This window comes from Lytechinus pictus, chromosome 2 (assembly GCF_037042905.1).
Source record: "Lytechinus pictus isolate F3 Inbred chromosome 2, Lp3.0, whole genome shotgun sequence".
NCBI classification, from domain to species: domain Eukaryota; kingdom Metazoa; phylum Echinodermata; class Echinoidea; order Temnopleuroida; family Toxopneustidae; genus Lytechinus; species Lytechinus pictus.
This window is the reverse complement of record NC_087246.1, coordinates 47,592,408-47,601,259: the sequence shown is the minus strand read 5'-3', so window position 1 is coordinate 47,601,259 and position 8,852 is coordinate 47,592,408. Positions and strand designations below refer to the sequence as shown.

General features: G+C 35.9%; 1 long non-coding RNA gene across 1 annotated transcript; it reads left to right on the top strand.

Moving 5' to 3' along the window:
• The first annotated feature begins 1,505 nt into the window (after positions 1 to 1,505).
• Positions 1,506 to 4,309, top strand: LOC129284154 (uncharacterized). The gene is made up of 3 exons (XR_010292633.1): positions 1,506 to 1,596; positions 3,276 to 3,442; positions 4,197 to 4,309. It is a non-coding gene; the product is annotated as an uncharacterized LOC129284154 (long non-coding RNA).
• Positions 4,310 to 8,852: the final 4,543 nt, after the last annotated feature.

Below are 8,852 nucleotides of genomic sequence, written 5' to 3'. Positions count from 1 at the left end.
TGGAAGTGACTTTTGGGCCCGTCGTCATGGTCGTAAAACTCTGTCCTGCAATGCAAATTGTGTGACATGAGATTTTTTTTTTTCGTTTCGCATCTGGAACGGAAACATTCAATTTGCGTTTCGTGTGCAAAATTCTGGTTGCTACTATGGTAACAGCGATATATCCGATTTAGGACGACTTTCCAAATCCACATCAGGGGCCCGTTTCTCAACACCGTCATAAGTCTAACTTCTTGACTAAATCGGAGATAGTGAGCTACTTGTCCGCTAACCGTTTCACAAAGCCCTCTTTACCAAGATCGGGTACAACAACCTCACTAAATATTTATGACACCTCCGAACCTGTCTTAACTTCTTTCTTAATGACGTAGTGGCATCACGTGGGTAGACTATGACATGCGAAAGTGCCTAGACATTTTAAAATTATAATCTTACGTAATCAATCATAGTGGTTGAAATAACATCACAAAACAAGTGGGTTAATGCATTCAATGATAATTGTAATACAAAGAAACTATAAAAACTGTTGGTAAACGCCACAAAAACCATTCATTTCGAAATAAGTAAAATGATTTAATCTAAAAAGATTCTACCACGTCAGGCCATCCATAATTGAACTTGTATTTGTTGTTTTCAGACCCCTATTAACAGTTGGATGAATTATATCTCTAATTTATGCATATAATTTGTCCAATATCGTATTTTCGGTATCAATGATTAAAAATGTTCCGTTAAACTATATTTTGATGACGTTTGGAATCGTAAAAGTCCGTATAGTTATCGTCATTTACAAAGAAAACCGTTATGGTTTACTTTCGTAAACTATTAAAATTGGGTCTCCCGGGGGTACCCATCTCAACGTCCACAAGCGATTTTTTTGTCATGAAATGAATTATTCATAATTTAATTTTCTCTGCAATTGAATGCTCCAGTCTTCATGGTCTAAGTATGTATGATGCATAATTAACCTGTGCTATTATTTTGAAAAGATTTATTTCCCAATTTATCATAATATTTGCAATTTTGTCATAATTTTTCTTTTTGAAAATTATGCTATTTTGTGACTAAGGCTACGTCTCGTCTGCTCTTTTTACCGATAGTATCGATATCAAGGTATTCTAGTTAGGAAGCCTTTCGAGAAACAGGTTTAGTAAGATTGGAACTAACTCCGTGGTTGGTGGATAAAGATATGACTAACTTGTCCATGTGTTGAGAAACGGGCCCCTGGTTCCTCCCAGAGCTCGAGAGGCCGCCCGGGGGCCCACTTCCATTGAAGAGTGGATACCAGGGGGGTGTTTCATCAATATTTTCGTCCGACAACTGTCAGCGCTGACTAAAATTGTCAGCGCTGACAATTTAGTCAGCGCTGACAAAAATTCGTTTCATCAAACTCTTGGAGCTTCTCTGACTATTGTCAGAGAATTTTTATTTTACAAATCGTCTTGAACGAGGTTCGCTGACTAATTAGGCCACGCCCACTCACAAAGTCGTGAAAAAGATGTAAAATTGGTTGATGTTTTCGCCACGACGATTCGAAATGAAACGAAGAAATGAGAAGAAGCGAAGGTCCTCGTAGAGGTGAATGAGGATTTTACCGTAAGTAAAACCCTTCAAAATGTCGTTCATATTGTATGTAAGGTGATTGAATTATTCGTTGTGCGTGATTATCAAATGAATTACAAGAAAAGAGGATCTTCTGGCAGGACCCCTGTCGATACGATCGGTGAACTTGACAGTACAAAATCCAGTCTAGTCCCATACCCGTGTTTCTGTGTCTGTAGAACTATCTCAGGTCCAAACTAACGACACGGCTCACGGCTGTCGCGTTTTTATGATCCGCACATGGCTGCAATTTTATAAATTTTGCAAAGAGAATTCTTTATATTGTTCTACCTTTATGTCATTCTATGTTGCAAATCATATTTTTTCATTTCCTTTGGTTTTGTAATAATTTTGTTGCTCGGTGTAGTCGGAGATTGGCTTGATCACCAGGCAAACCAGCGTGTGCAATTGTAAATGTACACATATCCAATGGGGCCATCCTAATTCTGTGTTACAGAAATTGGAATTGAACAGGAGCTAAATCACATGGTAATAGTGTGAGTGGTAAATTTGTAAAGTGGATGTTCTCAACTATTAATGTAGGCTTAGCCTTAGCAAGTCACAAGTCGAATGAAGTGAAGGCTCTCGACAGCTGGCGAGGATTCGGGCGGGGGGGGGGGGGGGGGGGGTGATGCGATTGTGGCAGAGGTGCATTCACACCCAATAAAAATTAAAATCTAGATATAAAAAAATTATTAGATCTAAGTTTTAAATAGTGCAACCGGCCCGTGGCCGTACTGGTATAGCTTATAGGCCTAGATCTATCTTAAATTATCTTTGACTTTGCGCACCCAAGTGAAATGAGCCATTTCATAGCTCCCTTTAAAAAAAAATATTGATCGTCCAATTTGGGGGAGACGAAATAATGCTCTTCATTTGTGTGCGATTATGAAGTTTGTTTTGCTTTTATTTTTCTAAGTCAATTTTTTAGACAAATCACTATTTAGCATGAATCTGCAATAGCATCGGTGTTATTGGGGTAAATAAATTAAATTATTGTTGATAATGTCTCTTAATCTATTTTTTGAAAAATACTGTCGTACCACACAAAGTTAGAGTCTAGTCATACCTAACCTTAAATAGCATGTAAAGGTTAAAGGTCTCTTCATTAGAAAAAAATATAGGAGAATATGGAATGGATCTCATCAATCCCAAGTATTTTTCTGCCTTGAATCTCATATTAAAGTTCCATTGAACAAAGGTCACAGTCCAGAAATAGTTGACAGTTTGATGGGGATGCAATTTGCTGCAGTTATGAATTAGGAGCCTATTCATATTTTTTATTAATTTGATCGTGGCTTTTAACCGGCAAGGTATCCAAGCGCTATTGAGTTAGACAAAAACTTTTATTTTTATTTTTTAATTAAAAAAAAAAATTATTGAAAAAGCTGTTTTACTATTTTGTATGGTTAATGTGTTAATTACCGTCTTGTTTATAATCAAGTGAAAATTATATGAATTAACAAGGATAAATTGTTGACCGATTGTTGGTAAATTCTATAAATTTCAGGATAATAAAAGAAGAAAAATGATTGGTATATTCGATCATTCCCCTTTATGAAATGTCAACAATATTCATTGAAAGTGCAGTATTTTTCAATGATCACTGTAAATCTACATATTTTCTTTGCTACATGTATAACAATGTGATATTATTAATATTTTAATTTCAGACTATGGACATTTGAACAGTATGCAGAAGAAGACGGATCTGGAACTAGAAAGCAAGGCTCTGACTGGTCTACTACAGCAAGGAATGTGCCAGCGGCCAATTTGATGAACATGTGACAGAAGATTTGGCAATGGGTGAAGAAATACTGAGATTGAAATGCAACCACAGGTAACATGTAGACTAGTAAAATGCGATAATGATTAAAAAATAATGAAGGATATTGTTTTGGTTGCAGAATGTAAAATCATAAAAACCCACATCAATGACAATGAAATCGGACTGTGACCAGATTTTCTATTTAAAGTCAGTTTGAAATGCAAACATTACATAAGCATGAAAGACATAATAGATTCAATATATTTTGCATGTTAGCTGCAGGGTCAGCAGAACGGTTTTGAAAGTGGGGGGGGGGGGGGGGCTGACCAATGCAAAAAATCATAAGCAGATGGTCAATTTTACATTTTTGTACATGGTTTTGGAAAACAGTGCGGGGGCTGAAAAATATGAAATGACCATCTGGTTACGATTTTTTGCATGGTCAGCCCGTTCACTGTAAAAACCGTTCCGCTGACCCTGCAGCTAACATGCACCCCCCCCCCCGCCGGTTTCCGGAGCCCCTGCTCTCACCCCTCAATCCATTTAGCACTACTTGCTCATGTGTATGTACATACAAGCTACATTGTGAGGAATAATTTCACTTTTTAAGTTTCTCAGCCAGAGCATATGTCATTTTTACTATTGTTTGTATTTTTTATTAACATAATAAAAACTTGAACCCTTTATTTACCCCCTTCTATATGAAACCTGGTAATCAAAAGATGTTTTATTTCCTGTTTTTAGACATGTACATATACATGTGAGAAGAAATACCAGATTATGGCAAATATTTTAATTAGTTATTTCAATACTATTTTTCCTTCAGGTGGAGGCTTCAACCAAACTTTTCAGACAGACATGAGATACAAAGTTACACAAGTATAAATGGTTGAAGGTTTAGGAGAGCCAGACAAGAAGGCAGGAAATGTGATGTCACTTGTAAGTTAAAACACTCTTAATTATGACTGCCTCACTTTGGCGAAGAAAGTAAAGTCACATTAAAAAAAATATTAAATTACTGGTACTGCTCTCTTCTTTATTTGGTCTACTCAAATATTTGAAAACAATGACATCTACAAGTGCTTAGATGCTTAATTGATTAATGGTGATATTTATTGGACAGTTGTAAAACAACCAATATCAATCAATGCTAGATGGTGTGACTTGCTTTCTATTGCCAAAGTAGTAAATGAATGTTCCATTGTTCTGCATTCCTATTAGACCCCCCCCCCCGCCCCATCACCATCTGCTTTGTATGGGAGTAACACTGGAAGATTACCCCCCCCCCAAAAAAAAAAAAAAAAAAAAAAAAAAAAAAAATTATATCTCTTGTAGGCCTGTATAAATGTAATGCCTACAAAAGCAGTCATGAAACCTCATTAATTCAAATGATCTTGGTAGGGGGGGGGGTGCCTCAGGATCTTGCCTGTTGATTGTGCACTCGCTTCAGAAATCATGCTGCTGTTCCTGATGTTGTTTTTTTTTAAATTTAATATGATAACATGACTCTTGCATGAAATCAGCATTTGGCTCAAGAAATAAAGACCAAATGTGATAATTTTGGATTTTGACTCCCTTTCTTTGGTAAACCAATGAGAAAAACCCAAGTCATTAAAATCAATTGTGTATAAAAAAAGAGGAAATTTTAATCATTTTCTTATGCATTTCTTTGTTATTAACTTTTTTGTTTTCATTGTTTAATAAGGCTTTGGTGACAATATTTTAACCATTTAGAACTTAAAGTTCTTATTTCAAACATTAAAAATAAAAAAATGTAAGTTTTAACAATGATAATTAAATTAAGAATAAATGACTGATATCAATAATGATGGAAATTGATATCTTTATTAATAAAATATCACATGCTCTATAAATTAAATCCATTTCAGTTACTTCCATGAACATGGACAGCAGCAGGAGCAACAACAGCATCAGCAGCTGAAACTACAACTGCAGTAAGAGATGCAACAACCACACCGACAACATCAACAGCAGCAGGAGCTCCAACAATCATGCAGGGAACATCGGGCGCAACATAAATAACTTCATCAAGAGATGCAACAACCACAGTGGTAAACATCAACAGCAGTAGCAACAACGACAGTAGAAACAAAGCAAACAGCAAGGATTCTAACAAGCAATCATACAAGCAACAACACAATAGATGCCTCAGGAGATGCAACAGCCACACTCGTAAACAGCAGCAGTAGCAGCGATGACAACAGCAACCACACAGGCAACACCTTGAGCAACATCAGTAGCAAAAATAACTAATTGCACCAGGAGATGCAACAACCACACCCACAACACCAAGAGCAGCAAAAACAAACAGCAATTCCAGCAATCACGATGACAACAGCAGCAGCAACACCAACAACACTAATGAACATTGAAAAAACTTGTACAAAAGTCAATGAGGTCGCATTTTTCAGACGTTATCAGACATTATTGATTAAAAAATGCACAATGATTTATTTGGGTTAAAGAAAATTATGTTTGAAAAAATGTGTACATTTGAAGATGTTTCCTATGTATTGATTGATATAATATAGTTTTAAAGATGAAAATATTATTCTTGAAATGTCTACTTTTTATTTGTCATTGACTAAAAATAAATACATTTTCTTTGAATTTTCTCAATGAAATGAAAAATAAGCAATTTATTAAAATGTTACATTCAAAATCAACTGAAATTGATCGATTTTAGCTGCAAAGGCCCTCAAAAGGCTGATTAGTCGGTGAAAATAAGTTTTGTCGGTAGGTGAAGGCCACCGACAAAATTAGTCGGTGGTTTCCAATAATTTGTCGGAGAAAATCACCGACAAATTTTCATGAAATGGAATTTAGTCGGTGATGGCAAAATTGTCGGTGAAAATGAAATTAGTCGGTGAAAATTACATTTAGTCGGAGAAAACCACCGACTAATTGTTTGATGAAACGCCCCCCAGGCGCAACCACGCGTAAAAAGGGAAAGAGTGGGTAAGTACGTTACGTATAGGCCTATGTAACGTTATAAAGGTGTCAAAAACGATGATTAAAATACTGAAAAAAGGGATATATTTCCAATACTTGTAGGGTTTCACAAGCCAAATACTTGTTAAGAGATGCATTTTCATAATCTGGAAAAGACTTGCTTCCCTTGTTTAGGGTACTTTTCGAAACCCCATGGTCGTGCCTGGTATCCACTCATCAATGGAAGTGGTCCCCCCCCCGGGAATTCGAATCTCATCCCCCATTTCTGGGGAAAGTAAAACATAATGCCCATTACATCGTGTGATAGAGGCGTATCGTTTGTGTAGAAGGAGTAAACAAAAGAAACAAAAGAAACCCGCATGTTCAAACGTATTGCATACGCTGTGTACATATCAACGCATGCGAAATGGTTTCGGCTGGAGAAGTGATCTGACCCATGGAATCAATTGCCAGTCATCCACCAATAATCCACATTAAATGTAATATCGATTCGATGGACTGTAATGATCTATATCTAAGCCTTAATTCAGTAACTTTTTCCTCACTCAATATGTACTCAATTTGTTTGAAAAACCACTTTTTTATCCATTTCATATTCTATTTTAGGTCCTGCATTTCGAATATCTCCAGCCATCAGTCGTTTGTTTGTTTGTTTGTTTGTATTTATTTCCATAAAAAAGATAAAATATATACATGCTCAATTTAACATAACATACAGATCATATGGAGGATGGCCCATTTCAGCGGTATTAATAAAATACCGCTGTTCTTCCATGGGGTCCTTTAAAACATAAATACATGCATATAAAGCAAATATACAAAAATATACACAAAACTTCAAAACTTAATTTAATGCATGAAAAGAAAGAAACATCACTACCCACCCTTAAAAAAAAGAAAAAAAAAGAAAAAAAGAAAGCAACAACAGGCAAAATGATTATGGAAAACCGAGATACAATTGAAGATTTGATTTAAAGGACTGAATCGTTGAAGTAGACGAAAAATTAATTGGTAATTTGTTATAAAGTCGTAATACATGCATGTATGGTGCGGGTGTCGCGGGAAAGAATTTTGCACACGAAAAGCAGATCTGTAGGGCCTGTAACCCCCCTGTAACACAAATCTTAGCATTGATTGTAGAGCAGTTTTCTACGTTTGATTCTACTGACTATAATGTACAATCAATCTTAAAAATCAAGTGTATGATTAAGCGTCAACTTTTGTGTTAGGGGACCCTAATATTAGCGTCCGTGAGGATTGCGAAAGGTGGCAATTATCGGTTGTAACAAGCCCCTCTGTGTCACATGTACAGATACAACGGTAAACCAAAAAAGGTTGCCACGCTTGATCATATGTATATAGGTGCATTAATGCCCTGATTGATCGATAATTATACAAGTAATCTTGGCATGAATATAAGTTGATAAACATTTTGAGGAGTTTTGAGAAACATAATGAACGGCCAATTGCAAATCCAGGAATAAGGGAATGCAATCAGCTTTATAGCCTCATAAAAGCTTCAGGTTAAAGAGATTTATCTACTCAGCTTAGTAGTGATTTGAGAATGATCAGAAAACCAACTTTTGCAAAATTGGAGATTTACCTCCCCAATATGTACGTTTGGATGACCTTAATATTTCGAATATCATTACTGACCTGATTTTACCTGAAAAATCGAAGAAATATGGACTTTCGCAAATTGATGGATTTTATCTTCCCACGTCATTTATATGTACGAATTATTTTAGAGCAACACTATTAGCATGATTAGTTACAGAGCCTACTGCTAACTAAAAGATGAGTTAGACAGTTTTGAAGTCAAATATGGACATATATATTTCATGCACATCGGAGTGTGTTGATTTTGTTGCTGTTGTTGTAGAAATATGAACTTTTTACCTCTGTCTGAGATACTAACTGGCGGGTAGTTGCATTCACAACATGGTGGTGACATTCCCATAAAAGAAATACTTTTTAGGGGAGGTGGTTAACACTGATCCCCTCATTGCCAACGTTGCGCCAATGTTCTTGTATCGAGATTGCAAACGGCACACATTAAATTTTCAAGCCTCAAGAAGCCTTCTCTACCCCCAAAAAACCACCCCCCCCAAAAAAAAAAATGTAGTAGTATACAGAACCACACCTGGATAAAACAAAAAATATGGGGAAAATGTGGATAAATATTTCAAGCCCTATAATTGTTTGAAAAAAAGCAAGAGTAAGACAAAGACACCGAAGACATCAAAGAACCAACTGAAAGAATTCTCACATTAATTGTAACGGCATCATGGTAGTGCATAATCTAGATTTGATCATTTATTCTTCAGTAGGATTCACAGCGGAATAGAGCATATTACTCCATTATTATCTCTAGGAATTTTTTAATCAACAGGCCTTTTATCCTTATTATTTTACAGATGATTAGATCTTCGTGTAAAACCAGACAACAACGCAAATGCGTGATTAGGGATTGTTGACGACAATGTACTTAAACTAGAAAACAACTTTC